Here is a 23,286-nt window from a genome sequence, read left to right on the forward strand (position 1 = left end):
TCGATTCGCTCGGGTGATTCGTTTTACTAAGCCGTTAAAACGATTCAATGATTCATCTGAATCATTACTCAAAAGTCTTCTCAGAAGTAATTTTAGACTTCTTTGTTTTGTTATTGTTGTAAAATAAAGTTAAATACGGGTATAGCCAAATTTATGATTAATAGTATTTTATGTATCACATGTTTATTGTGTTAACATGTCACCTACCCCACAGATTTTCCCACGGTGATCACATGGAAAACATGTTTATTTTCTTTTATTTTTTTAGTTTGTTTCTAGCTTTTTCAGTCTGTTTTTTTTTTGTTTGCCCTGGCTGGTTTTGCTTTCCTTAAAAAAAAATATAGCGACCCTGAGATCATTTATTATATTGTTAATGGAAATTAATGGAACTTTACCATAATAGTGTATTTATTTATTTTTGATAAATGTACTCACTCTTTGCGAATCGGTTCGACTGAATCTTTACAAGAACGATTCGCTCTCGAATCGGATCTCACTAGCGTGCCGTCCATGAGCAGGGTAGGAGGAGTGAACATGGCATTGCAGAGTGCCGGGGATACCTTGAATAAACAATTCAGTCAAGCGACTGACTGCAGGACTCAAGAGCAGAAGAAAACCGCGCATGTGGGGAATAGACGCTGTCAGCCCCAGTCATCTTTCCGTTTTCATATATCTGAATTGTTCGTAGAGAGAAATATCATATGCGCGCCACCCTAAATGCAGCATAATTTTCAACTGGATTCTCTTCATCCGAACAGGTAAGGCTTGGTGTGAAAATAAAATGTCTGGTTTATTTATTCGTTTGTTCACCAATGCATTAGCAGCAAATCCAGAATCTGCTGTGTATTTTAATGGCTTGTGCGTGTAAGCAGAGGATATATAGGGTGGTGGAAGCTGACGTTTCCATTTTGAGTCTTCATTTATTTCATTGAATGTTTACATGCACGTATAATGTGTGCGGTTGTTTTAACAAATGCATGTGATCCAACGATTACATGAAAGCGACAAGGACTATACGCACCCTATATCATAATATAAGTTATACATGTACATTTATAGATAGAGGGTGTACCGGCAAGCACGTGAAATGTGATATAAACGAGTGTTGTTGTGCTAATAGTAGCCGAGCTCAGTTAAAGCACTAGATACATCGTTACTGTGGTTGTGATAAGAGGATGATTTTTAGCTCCATGCTTACCTTAGTTTATGTTTAGTCTAACTGTCTGAGACTCTTCAAGTTCTTGTGTGAAATAACGTGCTCCAAGATCTTTCATTGAGAAACAAGAAATTATCTCGCATGGCGCATGCTATAAATCTTTATCCTGAAATTCAGTGTTTATGTTTCCTAAAAACAATATTGTTTGGAGTTCAGTATTGCAGACAGTATGGATCTTGTAAAAAGAACATCAAATTATTAAAATTTTTTTTTTTTTGATCATGTGTGTAGTTTTACAATTTTTGAGCATGTAGGGAAGTTTTACAAAGTAAACGGCACTTTTGAGAAATAGCAATTATGTACACTAATTTGAGACTTCAGCAGTCTTTATTTTTATTCTATGTGGAGGTGGTCGCCCCCTTATGCACGCAGACATGTTGATATCACATGACCAACTGGCTCATGCAATTGATCAATTTGTGCAATTGCGAACTATTACAATCTGTTTACATTATATTACACTTTTAAAATGTAGGTGGTTTACAAGCATATGCATTAAAAGAAAAACACTATAATATGCCCTTTTTCAGAGAGAACTCGAAACAGTCTGTCAGTTGCGTTATTATGCATTATATGTATTTGTGTAGTTAATGAGACAGAAAAAAAGATAAACAGATTTGGTGCATAGTGGCAGCAGTTAGTAAACATACTACATGCCTCCAGGCCAGTAGGAGTCAGTATGATGTTACTGAGTGCACCTTTATTTATTATATATTCATGCCTCTGGCTTTTGTTGCATTTCTCAATCCAGTGTGGAGCTGTGGATAACAACAGGACCTGAAGTATATAATGTTCAGTGGGTTGACTCATAGGTTTTTTAGGATAAATATACCTTATGACATTAGACAGTACTGAATGAGCATGGTGTTGTGTCATTAGCACAGCTGCACTGAATAATGTACTGTAATGACACTGTCTCTTTTTTTAAGCACAGAATGTGCACAGAAGCTCTGTATGTGGGCAGTTGTGTTGATTTTTATTTTTGTATTGAGCATGACTAAATAAAAACCACTGAGTTGGTTCTCTTCTTACATCAGACTTTACTCAGTTTGTTCTGGTTTAAAAAAGTCCCAAATGTTGGGAGGAACAGCTTGCTTAAGATCACAATTACATGTAACCCAAAAACTTGACTACCCACTCACATTATGTTAAAGCGTAATTTGTTTATAATGTGGTTCTGTTTAAAATTAAAGCTCTTAGTCTTTCTGAAAGAGCTGTGAAGTAAGCTTTTGTAAACAATCTTGTCACTTAAGTCTAGTTAAAAGAAGTGGATATCTAGGATAGTGATAACAGCCAGTTAATAGTAATATTTGTGGACTCAGTTTCAACTCATGTTTTCCATATTTGTAAATGAATGACTTCATGTGGCATTTCTTCTTATTAAAAGGGATAGTACACCTGCAGATTAAAAATTCCAACATTTATTTACCATCGTTTTGTTCCAAACTTTTATGACTTTCTTTTTTTCTTTCTGTGGAACACAAAATAATTTGTTTCCCCCATATGAGCATGATATCCCATGTTGTTCTTGACCCCATTTCTTTCATTGTATGGAAAACAAATACATTATAATAAATGTTTAGGGCTGGGTAAAAAAAATATAGATTTCTCGATTCTAATCGATTCTCATTTATATGAACTGATATCGACAGAATAAATCCCAAAAATCTATCTTTTAGTCTATGCTGTTTTCAGTTGATGAATGAATGGAATTGTAGTGCCTCCCATCCAAAAAATCACTATAAGCTTTGTTACTTTTGATATGAAAATAAGTTTTTCAAATTCTGTCAATTTTATTACAAAATTTTAATGTGGTGTGACTGATCGCTGTCACACCTCAGAACAAACAGAGCAGCAGCGCGAAACGCACATGAACTAATCATCTCTTTTGCTTTACTACTAGTTACAGCACGGAATAAACATGAATGAACATTAGAAGGTATGTTAAAAAATACTTACCGAAATCCTTATGTCTCATGTAATCGCTCAATCAGTGTTTGAACTGCGGAAAGACGTCAATAAAATAGCCTGTAAACAGTCACGTAATGTTACATTTACCTCAGAAAAGCCATTCATTGACCATAAACTCGTTAGTCAGCTAGAAAAATGATCTATAGAGAGGAACATTTAGCTAAATATATGCATCATATTACATATTATTCATTATACTTTTACTGTTCTTCAATATTTATGTTTAAATAAATACGTCAAGTTTTTCAGACAGCCATTTAAATGTTTATATTTCCAAAAATCAATTGGAGTAGAAACGTAATTAGGTAATTATTAAGTTAGTATTTTAACTTTATTATTATAAAAACTTCCTCGTGTGTAATTTAAGTGGTTGTATACAAATCACTTAATTTTAACCTTCAATATTATAGTAATGTAGTACCATAGTTTACATCATTAGTTGAGAGATTTTTATTCTTTGAGAAAATTTGCTAAGTACTATACCTGATATATCCAAAATAATCGATATCCTATCTAATCGAATCACAAGCTTGTGAATTGAAATCTAATCGAATTGTGAAATTTGTGTCGATACCCAGCCCTCCTTCTTTTGTGTTCACAGAAGAAAAAGTCATACAGGTTTGGAACGATTGGAGATTTAAGAGTGAGTAAATGATGATAAAATTTTAATTTATGTGAGCTATTTCTTCAACATTCCTGTTTGTGAATTCACAATTAGACAGTTATAGTCATGGACATACACTAGTCAAAATATATGGATATCTAAAAGTTAATGTTTTTGGTTATGCATAGAAGTGCCTGTGGTTTTCTTCTGTATTTGGTTGGACTCCTAAATGATGCTCACAGTCCTACAGAGATGTTTGGCAACTCTTGCTTTGCTTTTTTGTTGTTCTGAATAATATTATGATGTCAGTTCATCATATTACAAATTGAATTTCGAAGCTCGGGTAACTGGGCTTTGACAGAGTATGCAGTTGGCATAGAGAGACAGAAATACTCCTGTCGTTTTGCACAGGGCGGAACAGTAAATGCCATCTGATCATGTGGAAAGAAAGCCAGGATGAGGAAATGGAGGGATGAAGTGAAATGGTTTGTGTGTGTGTGTGTGTGTGTGTATGCGTATGGATGGCTGGAAGGGGTTCATTGTTCATGAGATAATGGCAGGATCATCTACCAGACAGGAGGTCACCACGCCCCTCAATCATAACCCATAATTGATTGACCATAATGGAGATTGAAGTACATTATTCATAGTTTGCGAGAAAAAAATTACAGCCGGCCCACTGTGAGATCAGGGTCAGATAAATCAGGAAGAGAGGTATGCATGCAAGCAACGGCTTGTTGAAGAGACAACCGGCTGAACGTGATCTTGTAAACATCAGGGATCAATGCGATCTCAGCAGCGCACCAGCTTTTAAGAAAATACATTTACAGTGCCTCTTAAATTGGCTTGTGTTGTGGTCCACGAGGAGGGCGGTGGTAAAAAAAAAGACAAATGCAAGCAAAGAGTCCCGTATTAAACTAATGGCGTAAGCAAAAGTGGAGGGCAAAAGGAAAGAAGCATCTTAAATCATGTCTCCGTGTGCCAGCTCATCTATCAGCAGTACACCACAGAAATGATTTTTCCATCTGTAGAATAGAAATGTCAGCCCGAGGCAAGCGATGTGTATCAGTGATGTTTTTATAGAGTAAGCCAATATTAGGTATGCGATTTATGGCACATGTGCAACTATCCTTAACTTCACATGCATAGACTCACAGAAACCAGAAGCCAAACTAAACGGGTTGGTAGCCAACGCTGTTTGTGAAGGTTTTTAGATTGTTATTTTTTATCTGTTTATATAATATCTCAGTCCATAATCTACAGATTCCTATGAAATTTTATAACCAAGCCCGCATGGAATATGTGCCGACAGAAAGTTCCACAGATTTCTGTAGAATTGGAATGCCAGTCATTCATAAAATTATACACATGCCTTATGTATACAATTTTTGGGTCTCATTTTCTGACATTTATTGGTAGTTGATAAATAGCATGCATGAAGGTTTTTTTTTTCTTAATCAACATCAAGATTTGAGGTGAAAATTTATGAATAAGAGAATGTGTATATTTATTTTAGGTGCTGTGACTGGTCACCATTTCTTCTAAAGGTGCACTACAGAATTTTGGCCTCATTATCATCATCTGTGGTTGAAACTATTTTTTATTAATTTTTATTTTATTTTTTTAAATAAAGTCTTCAGTCTGACCTGACCACTCACAATTTTTTAATATAGTTATTTAATGAGTGGCAAAATGCTGTTTTTAAAGTTTGCATGTAAAGAAAATTCAACCTATCTTTTTACTAAATGCACGTTCGCATTCATTTTTTAGTGCAATGCCCACATCTCAAAATCAAATCAACAACCCATGCATAGAACCAAGTCACCTCCCAAAATTTTTTCTTTTTCCATAATCCATTTCACTCAGATATACGTCACAATACAAATGAAAAATATCATCACTTCTGCTTCATCGTGACTTTTAGGATTCTAGAGGTAGCTTAGCATTTCACACCGTACGACATGACAACGTCCCGGAAGTATTTCATGTCAGCTACCAATAAAGGCTCGATATAACCATATTTAAATCCATATCACAGCATGTGAAAATTGTCTGCAGATTCTTTCTGGGGGTGCTTATAACTTACTACAGTAAATGTCATAGTGACCTTTGAAACTTTCAAACCAGGTTTTAGTTTCTTTGGATATTGGCTGATTCTGCAAATATTTCCCAGAAATATTCACCAAAACCACTACATTTTAGCTCTGTACTGTAGCCATTACGTTCTAGCTCAGTTTTGAACAAGGACGGCGGGGTGAGCCGATCATTTCTAACTGCGTCTATGTCTCTAGACAGCTTTAATGGCTGTAGGGATAAAGGTTTTCGTAGGTCACCATGTGGCAGGATCAGCATAATTGAAGGCTTGAGAGGACGCAGTAGGGGCAATAGTTAAATTGGACTTAAGACTGTTATTCAATGGTGTCTTAATTTAACCACTCTGGGTTATATGAAGCAAATCCCACTGAGAAAAGTGGCTCACTCGAATGCCAATCATTCCTCACCGATCCTGAGACTTTTGAAGGTTACAGGGCTGTCTGTGGCTGGGCTGATGGATTGATGTATGTCCCCCGTCGAGCAGAGAATTCAGAGTCCAAGGCCGCCGCAGTGCTGTCCTATTAGGGGGGATTGTCCTTCACAACTTCTTAGCCGCCTGTCCTTTCTGGAGCCTACAGAGCTCAGGCAAGGGCATTGTGTCTGCTACAATAAGCCGAGCCATGGAGTGCTTCACCCACACATAATTATATGGCTTTAATGCAAGCATCTTTCACTGTTCATCCACTCACACCAGCAAGCGCAAAAAGAGTGGCGTTGTCAGAGGGAGTCGGTGGATGTATCCCTACTTCATTACGACTTGCTCTTCGGAATTAAATTGGTTCAGCAATTAACTAAAAGGGGATTTTTAGAATTTATGAATGACTGAGAAGATTGATATATTGCAAGAGAGGAGAGCAGCATGTGCAATGGATGTGAGGCAGAGGTAATGGATTTATTGTCACATTGAGAGGCACATGAAACGTGGTTAGGTGCGAGAATCACCATATCCACGTTTTAGGACTATAACAGACTTGTGGCATTGTCTATGTGTTCAAGACTGGTTTCTGCCAGGTACTTTTCAAAGAGCTCTGTGGTGGCATTACGACATGAGTGATTTCACCAGCTGCTTTTTTGTGCTACCCAGTTCGATAAGATATGAGGTCATGCTTGCTAGATGTTGTCAGGAAAATCTAATCCAATGGTTGCCTGCCGAGACAAAGACGGCTCTATGCCGAGCAGATCAAGAAAATAATGCACAGCTTGAACTTAGACCTTCGTGGTGTTTCTTAAGAGTTAATTAAACAGAATTCATTACCAGGTAATCTATAACATATGGTGAGAAAAGATTATTGTGCCACCACTTTGGATACAAACGCTTGGTATTACTGTTTTCTGTTGTATTGAGTGTTGGGCTTTTTAGAGTTTGGATTACAGCAGGGTGATTTGATATATTTTTTGCCACCATGGAAATATGTCAACTGGTAGATATTTTTCTGAAGTGTTTATACTGTAATATATTTTTTTTTTATCAGGCTGTATATATGTGCTTATGTACTTTTATTTTATGGTCTTGGCGGAATAGATCTGCTACGCTGCTGCTGCTGCTGTTTTTGATTATTGCTGCTGCAGAGCAAGTACAGAGACTTGCTACTGCCAATACATTCACAGACATGCTGCTGCTGCACATACAACATACATGAACCCCCCCCCCGTAGCAGCTCTATACAGGTGGAGCTGGGGAAGGTGGAGAGTTTCTAAGGCATGCTGCAAACAATGCCAAGTATTTGAATGCTGAGCAGCAAGCTCATTGGCTGCTGATGCCACAGCAACCAATCAGCTGCTCTATGTAAATAACAATGTGATCACTTAACAATTGAGTTAAGGACCTATCAGCCTGCGCCCTCTAGAGATTCACGACAGAACTTCTATATTTTATATAGTTATACACACACAAAGGCGCCAATAAATAAAGTAAAACGAGAAAAAAAAATAAAAAAATAAAAACACAATTCAGGCTATTTAAGGCAGTATTGGGAATGACTCGATAACAAATGCTAGACTAAGACACTTTTTTTTGCTCCTCAGTGTAGCCTTTATATATATGTTTCTTGAGTAAAAATAGAAGTAACCGATAGTAATTATTTATGAAAAAATAATAATATGGAAATACAAGGTTTACGCCCAATAGCAACGATATATATATTTTTTATGTAGATGTATTATCTGATAGACTGTTACTTTGATAACTTGGAGCCTTCGGCACAGAGCATGGAGACCTTTAATGGAATATTTTTTTTATTCTGCTTTATTTCTTAATAGTTACTCTATCAAATGGGTCTGTACAGCTAGTAAATGAACCTCTTAATGCCAAAGGCACTGAGAATAAGAGGGAACACCATGTTCAGCCAATCAGCCAAACAATATGTTCTTTAAATACATTTCATATTTTCTTGTATGCTCCCTTCAGTTTTTTCTAAAGGTGGCTGAAACCAAAAGATGGATTATTGCTGTAAGATGTTACAGACAAGCTCTGGGGTTGTATTGGCATCACAGAAATGTGTTCAAGGTTTCTGAAAATGTTTGAACAGTTAGAGAGTTCATGGTCAAGGGCTATTTAGCGTGAGTGTCTGGAAAGTCCTCTGGCCATGATTTGGCAGAGAGCGAGTGGTAATGGGCAGCATATCCACCCCACCAAAGCATAAACTGGACTAATCTGTTACCGAGCAACAGCAGGCACCCCTTCACAACACATTTTGGGTGTGTAGTTCATGCCGTTACCCGGGGGATGCGGTTTTGTTGAGTTCAGCTCATGGCACATTTTTTTCGGAGTAGTCTGGTTGCCCTCCGTGTTTAGACTGTGGAAGGAATCTGCGGCGTTGGAGAGACAGAAGCACCAGGGACAGCTGGGTAAACATTACAGTTCTGTGTTTTCAACATGCTGCTTTGATATGTTAATTATTGATGCTTTTGAGGTGAGGGATGTAGTCTTTTTGTTGTGGTCATGTGTGCTTTTTTTGTTTTGTTTAATGGATTTATTGCCACCTTTGCGCTTTGAACAAAAAGTGTCACCTCATTCATCACAAAGAGGCAGCTGTTTTTCCATTTGATAGTCATCAGTAAATCAGAACATTACCCTTCCCCCAAGTAGCGCATAGTCGCATACTAAAGAGAGCAGCTTTCCAAGACCTTGAAGGGGCGGACATGTCTTGGTCAAACCGTTTAGGATGACGCTATCGTCACCTTTGCGCGTGGCCTTAGACCTGACCCAGAGGGCCAGATTGTTTCCCACCGGGCTGAGATAATTATCACCCAGACCGCTTTGGAACAGCCCTTTACTGTTCGTTCTTGTATTTTTAGTGGGCATCTTCAATAATGGGGGCCGAAATCTGATCCAGCTTGCTCTGTTCAGTGGATCAAGGCCGTTTGTTGCTAGTATGTCATTCGCGGTTCAAGGTTGACATCCACTTTAGGAGTCACACCAAGGTCAAGCACGGTTTAATAAGCTGTTTTGTCAGGTCAGGACACATGATCTTCCCTCGACCAGTGATTTGAGTTAATTGTGAACAGTGATCTCTCTGGAACTGAGGTGAAAACAAGGCTCCGGGAAGAAAGCTCTGTGTCAGATGACCTGAACACATGATTTGTTTATTTGTGGAAGGTAACAGCCTCAAGTAAGGTCAAGGTGTTATGCAATTTAAGATGAACTGTGGTGAAAGTGATCTTTGATCTGTGAAAGATGATTTTTTGGATGCATTTACTTTTTATTTTACAAAGGCAGAATTTGTATTAATCTTAGAATCCCAATGATACACAAAGTATATCATAGTTTCCAGAAATATATTAAACAGCACATCTGTTTTCAACATTGATAATGTTTCTTGATTTCTGAAGTTTTTATGTGACATTGAAGACTGCGTAATAGCTTCTGAAAATGTAGTGTTGTCATCACAGGAATAAATGCCATTTCACAATATTCAAATAGAATAAGCACTTATTTTAAATTGTAGAATTATTTCACAATATTACTGTTTTTACTGCATTTCTGATCAAATAATTCTTAAATAAGTCTTGCTAAGCATCATAAGACTTTCAAAAATATAATAATGCATATTATAAATATAGCCTATGTAAATAATTATTTATCATTATTATCAATTTATTTTATATTATTTTTTAGATATTATATAGCCATATATAGTAATTTCTTTTTTTTGACCTCATCATTATTTTCTGTGAGAAATAAACATTATATTTTGTTTAATCATTCACAAGGGCTAATTTGGACATTTTCACAAATTTTATTCATGTATATCATTGGATTTCTTAGAAGAATGTATACATATTCATGGTTGGGATGACCAAATGTAAAAATGTATGAATCAACAATCAAAAAGCTCATATTGGTAGTTAAATAAGCTGAATATTGGGCAGACAAGTCCTCCCTGCATGATGAGAGGCTGGCTATTTTAATGCCCTTGCCCCAAGACAAATTAATATGATCCAAATGTGTTTTATGATATATCCCACCACAACATATTTGCCCTAAAATGTTATCACGGATAGAGGATTTTCTAAAACCCACCATTAAAAAAGCTTTAAAAAGGATGGATTTGGTTCTTTCTTCCCCACTGAAAAAAAGTAAAATTGACTTTCACATACGGAATTAAGTAAACTCTACTTAACTAAGTTAAGTGACAGTAACAAAGAAAATAAGTAATTTTAACTTGGCTAGTAAAAGGTTGAGTAATATCTATTTAGTTGAAGTTTCCTTTGCAATACATTTCACTCAAACAATATAACATTGAATTAAACTACACTTTTAAAGTTTATGCTTTACTTAGAAACATCTAAGTAGTTAATACAATAGATATTGTGTGAGACACCATTTCTACATATCAGAAGTAATGCAGCACCTGAACACAGAGACCTCAATACTTGGTAGAAAATAACATTTGATGGATAATTTTTGTTTGAATGTGTCATTTTGAGTAGAAAATGAACTCCAAATGTCACAAAATGGCAAGTTACTAATCCTAACAACAAAAGCAGTAATAAAACAGTGAAAAATCAACCTCATTATTCAAGGCCCAGTGCATGATGGGAACACCAGTATCAGAAAAGTTGAGTAATTTTACTTTAATTTTATAACGTTGATATTTACGCGTTCATTTCTACACGCTTGAATTGAGTACTAATATAGAATTTTTTTTAATTATTGCCTGAATTAACTTTTTCATGTAAATTACATTGTTTTTTTCCTGTAGTATTTACTTCACCACAAAATCATTTTTATCAGTGCAAGGGCAGACTGATGTGATTGTTCTTACCACCGTCCTCATGGTAATTTTCTTTGCTGTACTGTGTTCATTTGTGGCATCAGCAGAAAGGAACTAGAACACAGAATCAGAACTGCTTCGCTAGGGTAGAATTATTTGGGCCAAAGTGAATAAAATGGAGGCCACTTGTTGGAATGTTAAATCTTGCTGATAGCAGAACCTTATTGTTTTAATTTGTACGTAGTAGTTTTTTTTGTACGTGTAAACATCTACATTTTGTCACACAAATGACTAGGTTCTAGTCCAGTGATCTCACTATTACAGTATGCGTTACATAGTACAACTCGTATTAGGAGTCCACTTAACAGGCAAATCGATCTGTTTTCAAAGTGAATCTAAGGGGATTTGTGATGATCTAAAACGACAGTTACGACCCTTTTGATGCACGTTGACGTGACCCTGTTCTACACAGACCTCAACTCCGGTCAACTGCAGTGACACAATTTCACATATGCTTCAGTTAACCTCCATTTTATGCACAGCAGGTTGACAATTTTCAGCTTTTATGTGTCATTTTGTTGTTTATGTAACTGTGGTTTGTCTGACATTCATAGCTAGACGTCTCTGATTTAGCTGGCCTGTTTTTTTAAAAGATATGATCTTTTTTGTGGTTTGACCTCGCTGATTAGGAGAAGATTAGAGCTGACCTGAAAACATTTGAATGGCGTAAATAAGGGCAATGATATAATTGGCGCTCGGGTCTGCTCATCCACCATTCGCCCGTTCGGTTCGTGTGGGTGGCGAGGCCAGCAAGGAGAGCTGAAGGTGATAAAACATCCAAGTTGCCTGTAAATGAGATGAAGACTGGAGCAGCACCGGGTTCAGCCATTAAAGATGTTTTATAGCAGCCCTGCGTACTCTTCCCCTCCTGAGGTGCACACACGTAAACCTATCTATCAAAGGGAATTGACCCGCCTTTGAGTGATCACTTCACAAGACCTGCTGTTGTCATGAAAACATTCGCATGTCATCCATGTAGATGCCAACACCACTCATTTAGGGTAAAAAGAAGATATCTGACGTGTTATTAGAAAAATATAGTTCCTTAAAATGTGATGGCGACCACTCAAATTTAGAAATTTTTAACAAATGTGAAGCTTGAAAGTAACAACACTGAAAACAATACTATTAAGTCCCCGATATACTTATATAGAAATCGAAGAACTAACTGGTGTGACTTCATTTTGAACAAAATCAGGCCAAAATTAAGTTTGTTTTGGGAGTTTGAAACAGCTTGCAAAGGTCAGAAAACTTTCCTCTGGCTGGTACACACCTTTGAACTATCATTGGTCTGTAGTGATTGCTTAATGGGAAGGTGTGGTTTGTGGCTCCGCCTTCGAAGCAGACATTTCTCTGGTTAATTTCTTCTGTTCAGTCCGTTGAGGTCAGACGTCCGAGTAAAAACGTGAACACACTGGAGAGCTGCTTTATAGTAGAAATTAAAGTTGTAATTTTAGTTGAAACCTACACTTACACACTCTTTTTCTTGTTTAATACTGTAATGCTGCTTCTGTTGTAAACATGATGTGACTATTGGAGTTCCGAATTAAAGCACTCATGCAAACATATCCACATCCCTATGATCGGATGCTTTCTTAATGGCTGTTTTGTCACCGCTTTCATTTTTGCTGTGTGGTTATTTATTTATTGAAATGAAAGTGCACAGCTCACTGTTACATATTCATCTAAACGTCGCTTGCGGCAGTGTAGGCGCCATTGGGATGTTTTCTAATTGTTTACCGCTGCTCAGGTCTTTCAAACTTATTTTTACCCCTAAGAAAAGAACGTAAAATAACTTTGCTGTGAGTATATCGGGCCTTTATGGTGTATAAAACCAAAATTAAGTTCATTTGTTCAAAAATTCTATTGTGGGCCAGCTTCCAACAAACTATTAGCACGTAGAGCTGTCATATTTCTCGTTTGAGTGACATTTATTTCTCTAACACCATCTTCCACACTGTTCCCAACTGGTTTGCCTGTATTCGGCAGATGCCCTTGCATGACCTCGGTAACAGCGGATAGTGAAGCTGCCCTCTGAGCTTGTGGAACAAAGCAGAAAATAAAGTTGCTGCCTGCAAAGTGCTGCAGTGGGTGGCTTTAACATTCCCATCCACTTTCAGCTCCCGCTAACCTTGCTGAGCTCTGACATCATCCTGGAACAATGTCAGATCCATGTAGATGAATATAATTAAACAAGTGCTTATCATCCAGCCGGGGAAAGTTTAGTGGCAGGTCAACCATGTTTGCCTCTCTTTCGGCTGAAGGTCGGGCGAGGGTTAGACAGGCAGTTTGCAGGCTGGAAGGTATGTGAAAGACACAAAACACACACTGTAGGCCAACACAAGAACCTATTCCAGAGCACAAAAAAAATCTATTTTTACACTAGCTTGTTATTTACATTGAACTCTGTCGGGCCAGACTATATTGGAAAAATGGAGTCCCAATGAAAAATTTACCACGGTTTCCTCAAATTCCACAGTTATTATAACCGTAAAACCAAAATGAATTAATTGTTGATCTCTTTTTTTTTTTTTTTTTTGGTGGCTAATAGTTAACATAGTAACTGTGTATTTTTAATGAAAACTATATATACTGTGTATATAGCACATATTTGCTAAAAAAAAGTCAAGATAATTTAATAACAGACAAAAACATTGAATAGATATTACACAGTGTGCTCGAGGACAATATTGTTTGTTCTATTTCCATATCAGTGAACATAAACCAATCACTGTTCAGTAATATTTTGCAAGTGATTTTGTCATTCTGTCTGTGGTAGACTTGAGCTGTTTACACTAGACACGTTTGTTGTATTTGGTCTGCGATGTTTTAAAATGTATGGTCTATGTAAAGTACTGTTTGTCAGCATCTCATGACATATAGTTGCATTTAAGACATTGTGTTGAAGTTGAAAGTATAGTTAAACTTAAAGTAGTTTAGTTAAAAAAGCATCTTATGGCTTCTGCTACATTCTACTGCAATCCATCCAGCTATCTGTGCAAGAACGTGTCCTGTGAACAGAAAATGTACAGATTTGCATTACTTTAAAAAATGAGATGCACTAAATGAATGTCAAATTCACAGCCTTACTATTTACACAAGATTTGAACATGCATTAAAAAGGAAAACATTAACATGCAGGTGACTGGTGATATTGATGAGTTAAAACTGAGAATTGTGACAACTAGGATTTGCGACCTAACAAGTGAGTAAACGTGGCTCCAAAATGAGGCAACCTGTCACGACCAAAGCCGCGGTGTTAGGTCTCAGCTTTGAATTCTAGCGAGTTCCAGCGAAACCATTTGCTTAAGATAGCATGAGGCACAATATGTTACTTAATAAGGCAAGGGATTTTTAGAGTCCTCCGCCATTAGCCGCTGAAATAATCTCCTCCCTGAATGGGAAAAGGCAGCAGTGAAGGGAGTAAAAAACGAGTGTGCTGCATAGCCTTTGGATAGGAGCAGTATTTAATTAAGATCAGCCTGTCTCACATACATGCTGGCTGATAAGGGCTCCAAAGCACATCTGGCAATATGAGAGCTTGATCTCTCTTCGCTGGGGTTAATGAAGGTGGTCTCTGCTGAGTTATGTGATAAAACTCAGCTGAACTTTTCTTTTGTCCAGTAAAAAAGTGGAAGACTATGTGACCTATTTTCTCCAGCACAAAGCAAGAGTCCCTGTGAAATAAGTTTAAAGGGCTTGGAATGGAGTTCGGAGTCTTGTGGAAATAGAATTACTTTGATCTGAAAGGTTATTACAAATATAAATATAATATTGATTCAGTACTCTCCGTATGAAACATTTGTACATAAATCACTACAGCTGGAAGATATATTTAATATTCTTTATATATTTGCAAGCAATGCAAATTATGATTTTGCAATGATTTTAAAATGCTTTTCATTTGAGGGTCAATGAAATGACCTGCATATTTTTGTGTCCAAGTACTTAAAATAATTGGATAAATCTGTGACATGTATCACTTTATTCTATAACACATATTTGGTTTGAATTTATCTTCAGTACATTTAGTTATATTTATTATTAAAAATGTTGGTATCTTAAAGGGTAACTCTGGCCAAAATGCAGCCTAGGATCTTTTTGTTAATCTACCCGAGGCAAACTTTCGTTTAAAAGCAAAATTAGAATGGAAACGCCACTTTTAAGTTTGACCGTATTTTCGTTTTCGGTCAAATTGCCTTTTGATTGGGAGTGCTTGGGGCACTTCTATGATAGCATCAAAAATCGCTATTTTTAAAACACTAAGAAGATTCGACACAACATGAAACTTTGCTCGAAGTAGAGGTTCTACACATGAACACGAACATTGAGAACATTGTTTGTGTACACAGAGTTTACTAAAAAGAAAGATTTTGAATAACTCACTGTAGCTGTGTCCGCCGGCATTTTGACAGTCAAAAATAGTCGATCTCCGAATGCAACGTAACAGGGAGGAGAGTAAAGATGGAAAGCTCCTAAAGCTTAGTTCCATATAAATTCACGGATAATTTGTTGTTTTGTCGTTAGTGAAAAATCAATATTGACCGTGTATTTGAAAAAGGATCCTCATATAAGAAACGATACTAAAATTCAGAGTCAGTTCATTCACATTCGGAGATCGACTATTTTTGACTGTCAAAATGCCAGCGGACACAGCTACAGTGAGTTATTCAAAATCTTTCTTTTTAGTAAACTCTGTGTACACAAACAATGTTCTCAATGTTCGAGTTCATGTGTAGAGCCTCTGGTGATACTCAGAGCAAAGTTTCATGTTGTGTCGAGCCTTCTTAGTGTTTTAAAAATAGCGATTTTTGACGCTATCATAGAAGTGCCCCAAGCACTCCCATTCAAACGGCAATTTGACTGAAAACGAAAATACGGTCAAACTTAAAAGTTGCGTTTCCATTCTAATTATGCTTTTAAATGAAAGTTCGCCTCGGGTAGATTAACAAAAAGACCCTAGGTTACATTTTGGCGAGAGTTACCCTTTAAACCCCCAAAATGTCAGGTGGCTCAACAGTCCGCACAAATGAACAGACTAAGAAAACTGTTTAAAAGAATTGAAAGAGATTCAATATTTGTGTGCTGTACATGCACTTCCGTGTGCGCGCTTCGGATAAGTGCGCAAATCTTCTCTTCTCTTTCGTGTCTTGCGCTCGATGTTTAAATTGGCACGGCTTAAATGAGTTTAGTTTTAACATATAGCAGCGTGTGCAATTGAATCTTGTTTAAACACATTGTTTGTGATTGTGACTCAAAAATATGCTTAAAATTAATTGAAAGTTATTTTCTTCAGAGAAAATGCATAAAATAATGTATATGCAATATAACTTAAATCTTTTTTTTTTGTCAATTGCCTTAAAAATTACATTTTATTTTATTTTATTGTTTTATTTATTTTTCTATTCAATTTCTTTACTGTTTATTTAAGATATATGTCACCCAGCTCTCTGGATCACCTCTTATGGCCTGTGACCTTTGTCTTAAAGGGGAAGACAGACTAACTAATCAGCCTTTCCATTTTGCCCATGAGCGTCACCTCTGATCTCAGGGTCACCTCATCTCGGCCCTTATCAGGACCCCTGGCAGTTGTTCAGCATGTTGCCTTATAAGAAATGGATACTCAAGATATCCCTATCCCTACAGAGTATTACTGGCAAGAACAAGCATTCTCGCCCATGTGTTCGCCAATTTCAACAGTAACGAGCTACATTTCTTACTACTTGTCACGGTATATACCTGCACTTGAGTGTTGTGAAAGGCAAATGTGTCCTAACATTCCACTGACTTGTGTAAACTTAGCTCTGCAGTGCAACCTGCATGTGTTGTATTTCCAGATAAGATATCTGGCAACATGTTTTCAGCCATACCAGGCCGGGATGATGAACAACGTTGAATTCCGTCCCCTCCTGATCACCCTCCTGAGGTTAAACTAAAAACCGCTCTATGCAGGCTAAAGCACACCCAAGTGCAGGACAAGAACAGCTGGGTACCAGTGGGGCCACGATTGGCAGGGTGTAGGGTTTCATCTGCCGAGGGGGTCAATTCTACTTCCTCGGAAGAGGGCCCGGGCCTCTGAGAATCTGTCATCGTTCACGTTGTAAACGCTCTGCATGTATCTGTTTTTGAATTGCCAGAAAAAGCCACCCTATCTAGGGTGGACATCCAACGAAGTGTTAATGCACTAGCATTCGGAGTAGTTCAATCATGCATTGAGGTGGCAAGTTGTATTTATGTAAAATGGTGTTTAATTAGTGACATTTTTTTTATTTAATTTCTTGGCAGAATTTTTTAATTCTGGATGCAATAAGATTTTAAATTTTTTATTTTTTAATTAATTATTTTTAATTTAACTTAACTTTTTATTTGTATTTTTTGTAACGCCAATAAATCTGATTAATGTTTTGATGTATTTGATCAACTTCTTTCAAACCAAAAATTATATTTTTAGGCATTTTTGGCCAAAAAGTTGTGGTGAAAAGAGATACACTGCACAATTTATGTGCATTCTTTTTGTAATTGCATTATATGGCATGCATGTGGCATGTGACTGTTATGGATGGCGTTCAACACTACATCAGTGTGCAAAAGCTATCTGACCTCCTTTTAAGCACTCTTATTCTTCTATTCCCCCCCTTGTCATGTCTTAGAGTAGACGATGCACTGCCTTCATTTTGCAAATCATATCTTTGACTAGACCAGCAGATAACTGTGCGATTCCACTGTGGTGTGAGGGTAGAGGTACACGGCTCTATGAAATTTTTCATCACTGGGACTGATAGCACAGGCGGCCATTGAAGAAAGGCAGGATATTTGAGATTTCTATCAGGGTACCGTGAAGGGTTTATTTTTGAAGGGTTTGTCTTGCAGATGCAGTTCAAGGACGCCTGCAGGCAGCACGACCCTCGCTGTGCTTCTGACGTGACTCAAGGTCACGCACACTCACCCTCTGACATTCACTCACTACAGACAGAGAGTGAGAGTGTGTGTTACTGAGAAAGAGAGTGGGGGAAGGGAGGGAGCGAGTCATCTTCCCCTGTGTGCTCTGAGTAAACAGTTCACTTTGCTCTGTGTGAGCGCAGCCAGGGCCTCATTTGCTCAGCCGTTTTTACTCATCTCTCCCATTTGCAGACAACTTGAGACATGCTGTTCTCTGGCTGCCGCTCGGTAGGACCGTTTGTCATGTCGGGTTTTTATTTGACTTAAGTATGAGTTATCTCAAACTCGGCTCCGAAATTAATGCACCTTTAAATTCTGTGCTGTTTCAAGCCTTTATAGTTCTTTTATGTGATCAGTACTGAGCACTCAGGAGATTGAGATGACATACGCTTCCATTCTCTGTTAAACGGATGCTAATGTGATATAATATAGGAAGTAGATGCATTACCACATATGATATATTTATAATCTACCCAAAATAAAGATGTGCAAAACTACATATTTTCATAACTGACTGGTCAGAACGAAGCTTTATATTGTTAGCCTGGTTTAGCACGTCTACCATAATCCTTTCTTAAGGGGCGTTCACCTGTGCACACTGACCAATCAGTGTAATTTTAGTATTATTTAAATGAGTAGTATTTATTTATTTAGTAGTATTATTACTAATAAAAATGTTTATTAATATTTTAAATTATTTTAATAATTTTATAGAAGTTTTTTAATATTTCTATTTAGCGTAAATGTATTTTTATTTAATTTTTATTTCGTAATTTTATCACGTCAACGTTTCATTTTTTTTTTTTTCAGCTTTATTTCAATTACCGAAAACATTTTTACGTTTTAGCTGACAATAACAATAGTTTGAATTGTAGACTCAACTTCTAGAAAAGAATCATTTTAAGAACTTGATTTGGCACAGTAGAAAGAAGTAACCGATTACTTTAAATAACATCTTTAAATCCATTTGGAAGCTAATTCTGTCACCCAGTTGAATGAATGCGCAAATGGTACTCGTATCATGGCTAGCACTAACTTAATTGCCTTTAGAAAATTTATTAATTCTAATTATCGAATTAATCATCTAATTAATTTTCATACGGCAAGCTAAGTATTTATATTATACCCTCGCTACTTTTTAGATAATTTCTACACCCCTTACTATAAGCATGCCAAAGCATGCTTTAGCACATTAAAACCCCTCTCAAGGAAGTTGTCTCTGATTTCCATCCTTTTAAGTTATCATTGTAAAAATGATAAATGCTAATCGATTAACATAGCATCAAAGTGTCAATCACCCTATCCAAAAACTCTGATTCAGCCCTTCTAAGTTCAGAACATCGAAGTGCGGCAGGCATGACCAAGGACATGTTTTCGTTCGTAAGTGTTTATGCTACTGTTTGACACTCATTAATAAATAACAAAACAGAAAATAGGACAAGAGGATAGAGGGAGGGAGAACAACTGTGTAAACATTACTTTTAAAGAGACAGGCCTGTCAAAGGTTTGCTGACTCGTTTATCTTTGTGTCTTGCACTGTTATCACCTCCCCATTAAGTTTTTAATCCAACTTCATTTCTGCTAATTAGCAACTGTAGGACTGACAGGCCTTGCCATGTCTATCCGTCTGTGTCAGGACAACGATTGCCTCTCTCTCTCTCGAGTTGTTCATTACTTTTGTCTTTTTCAAGTCCTTCAAAAGTGCTTATTATTATTTAAGTCAAACCGATAGAAAGTGTACTGTCAGCTCTTTCGGGAGCGGGCCGTAGTAAAGAAAGCAGGCCAGGAACACAGGAGAGACACATAAAAAGCCCATGTGCTGTGGAGGCCTAGCGCTAGCTGCTCTGCGGGTAGCCACCGCACATTTTAGATGCCGAGTTACAATGAGGATCTGAAAAAGTATTGCTGCTTCCTGAGGCTTTATGATGATTTCATAAATCCTAAATTTATCCTAAAAAGTGGTGTGGCGATACCATTGTACAGGGATGGTAATACTGTATGTAGGTTACAGAACTATTATCATGTTCATGTAGAATTGTTATTTATATTAGACTCCAAAGCACTTTAAAGAGTACCAGGGCATTCCTAGTGTTGGTATATAAGCAGGAATGAGTTTTTTTTAATTTAGCAGATTGTTGGTATAATGTATTATTCATGGAACCTCCATGACACGAAAATGAAGGAAACCTGCTTATGTAACTTGTTAACACATCCAAATCCAGTTTCACTAACACAGTGTCTGCTTTTAGTCTTCACAGAATTCCCTACATCATATTTGATGAATCCCTGGATCTTTGGAAATATGACCAAATGAAATGGCAGATAGCGGTTTGTTTTTATGTTGATGGAAATGCATGTAAAGGATTTACTGCCTATCTAGTAGTATACCATTGTGTGTTGACATGCTTTTAAATGAAACGTGGTTGTAAGGGTTTAAATGAATTGCTTAGATCAGAGATACTACAGCATTGGTATTGCGCTGGTTACATATTGAGTTGAATCATTTCGAAGCTTTGCAGTAATAGCTGCAGTTTCAAGTTTGGCCTTATAAGAAGTTGCTTCGTCTACATTGTCTTAAGTTGACGGTTGACTCTGTCCGGTCACATCCTTGAAAACTCTCTGCTCTTTCCTCTAGACTTATGCGTTTGGTTCTGATGACTGCAGAGACTTTACTGTGTTAATAACTTCTCTCTCATCTAGGGAAAAGGCAGGGGACCCAGGCACTGTCTTCCTTTTAATGTGCTGGCTTTTCTTCAATCATTTAATTAAGAAGAGGAGCGATTATTCAGCCTCGAGTCAGCTCCTTCTCCCTTCCAGCGCCTCATTCATCTCTGATTAAACTTGTAGCATTCGGTAACTGTACTTGCCTGTTCTATCCGGGGCATGTGAAACAGGAGGAGATTGTGACAGTAGAGAAAAGAGGAACCTGAGGTCTTTAAATAAGTTGCAGGATAAGAAAATGGTCCCCTTTGGTCTCTTCGTCTTGATAAAGGCTGTGCTTGCAGCTGTGTTATCGCTTTTTGCGTTTAAGTTTGGGTTGTATCTTTTTGTGCCGCATAACCTGTCTGAAGGGTTCGGCACAGTTTAACCCCTCTAATTAAGGGCTGCCCCCCCCATCCCCCATATGAATTCAATAAAAAAAGACTGGGGTCATTTCTAATCTATAATAACAGAAGTTAGTTAACAAGAGTATGTTCAAGTACAAGTTTACATTTATTTTCACCTGGTGCTTAAATAGATGTTCACAAACAGAATGCCAAACATTAATACTGTCATGATTTACAGTAGATTTGAAAAGTTTAGGGTCAGGGACATTTTTATTTTATTTAGTAAAATCCACAAAATGTATCAGAAGTGACAGTAAAGACATTTATAATATATTTCAAATAAATGCTGTTCTTTTGAACTGAAATGTTTCAAATCAGTATATTATAATGATTTATGAAGTTTAGTTTTACCATATTATAAAAAAAAGAAAACTTAAAGTAATAATATTTACAATGTTACTATTTTTACTGTATTTTTTTATCAAATATAGTCAGCCTTAGTGAGCATAATAGTCTCAAACTTTTGAACGGTAGCGTATGATTTTATTTTACATTTAATTATCCAGTTTAACAAAATTGACTGCTTAAGACATCTTTAATATAATGGATGTTTGCCTAACTGTGCCAAGAATGGAAATGAACCTCAAAAGATTTTCCTATGGAAAATCCTTAAAAAAAAAATCAACCTCCTGAAAGTCGTAGATGGTAGTTAAAATTACTAAAATGAAAATGAGGTGGTGAAAGATTCTGAGGATTTTTTTATTCATTTTTAATTGAATTATTATTATTTGTCTATTGTGACATTTAATTTGACATGACATTTTTAAAATGACGTGTGAACTTGATCACCATTTATTTTCGCTATATGGAAACCCATGGGAAACCATTTTTGAGTGAGGTTGAGGTTGGGTGGTTGCATCGAATATCCACTCGAAATAAAATCTGCTTGAATGGGCATGACGCTTCCATTGACAGCCTTGTTTTCATTGTCTAGATGTGTAGCAGTACCTCTTTGAACTATTGCAAAATGCATTCCTGTTTCATTAACGGAGAGGGACACAAATGCGAAAGTTATATAGGGATGCTTTTCCAGCGAAGTACTATTAACAGTGTAGGTGCTATGATTCGAGTCAAGTTCCTCAGCCGAATGTGACGGCGGTTGTAAACAGACCCCACGAGAGGAATTCCACCGGGAGACAAAGTGAGGGTTAGAGAGCCCCGTTCCCTTCTCCCTGTGCTCTAGGGTGGAAATGGTTAACATATCACTGTAATTGGCACCCGCAGCTGCTTGTCCTCTCCACAAACAGGAGGGGATGATTTTTTCCCCCGGCCTCCCCCTCTCCTCTCTCACTCTCTTTCTGCAGCCTCTGCTTTGTGTGACAGCTGCCTAATTGGGCATTCTCCCCTCGTAGCGAGGCTGCCTCCTCCGGCCTCCACTGCTGACGAATGGCAGCGGATTACAGATGAGGACACGATGACCTGCTCGACCTTCCCGCAGCAGGGGGAGCAGAGGGAGGGGCCTGACGGGCCGTGCCCGTGCCCAGAGCCTCAGGTCACAGGAGGATGAGGTCGTGAGAAGGTGGAGGATCTGCCAGGTGGCCAATGACAGAGTGTCACATGACAGTAGCTTGATGTCAATGTGTCAAGGGTAGACTGGTGGCACTGCATCCTCAAACACACTTGCACGGATACGTGCATGCACGGTAGATTTTGTGTTAATCCCCAGCTCTCAGACGGAGAGGCAGTGCTATTTTTCATTCTCTCACTCTCATTTACATCTGTTTTTTTTCTTCTTCTAGGCTCGTAATCATGCTCATTATGCTCAGAATGGTCTCCTGGGTGGGGTATATAATTATATACAGCAGAAAGATATATTATAAGATTTAAGGCACAAAAGCAGCATTAAATATATTTTTATCTGTGTATGTAACATATGCATGTTGGTTAGTTATTTACCATTTAAAGTAAAGTGTGGCAATTTTTTGGATCTGTCATTTAGAAAAAATATATAGGCCTATATTATAATATTATAGTATTTATTATTTTGAACTAGCTTTTATTTTTCAATTTTAATTTACGTTTTATTAAGTTTGTTTGCATTTTATTTAGCTTTATTTTTATTTCAGGTTTAGCGATTTT

At 37.2% G+C, this 23,286-nt stretch overlaps 1 protein-coding gene across 1 annotated transcript in view; it reads left to right on the top strand.

The window, feature by feature from the left end:
• The first annotated feature begins 506 nt into the window (after positions 1-506).
• Positions 507-23,286, top strand: part of nrip1a (nuclear receptor interacting protein 1a) — a 34,844-nt gene continuing 12,064 nt past the window's right edge. Inside the window, exon 1 of the mRNA XM_084419326.1 lies at positions 507-758. The gene's annotated coding sequence lies outside the window, so the exon portion shown is untranslated. The remainder of the gene's footprint in view (positions 759-23,286) is intronic.

The sequence above is a fragment of the Rutilus rutilus genome (assembly GCF_951802725.1).
Source record: "Rutilus rutilus genome assembly, chromosome: 9".
NCBI classification, from domain to species: Eukaryota; Metazoa; Chordata; class Actinopteri; order Cypriniformes; family Leuciscidae; genus Rutilus; species Rutilus rutilus.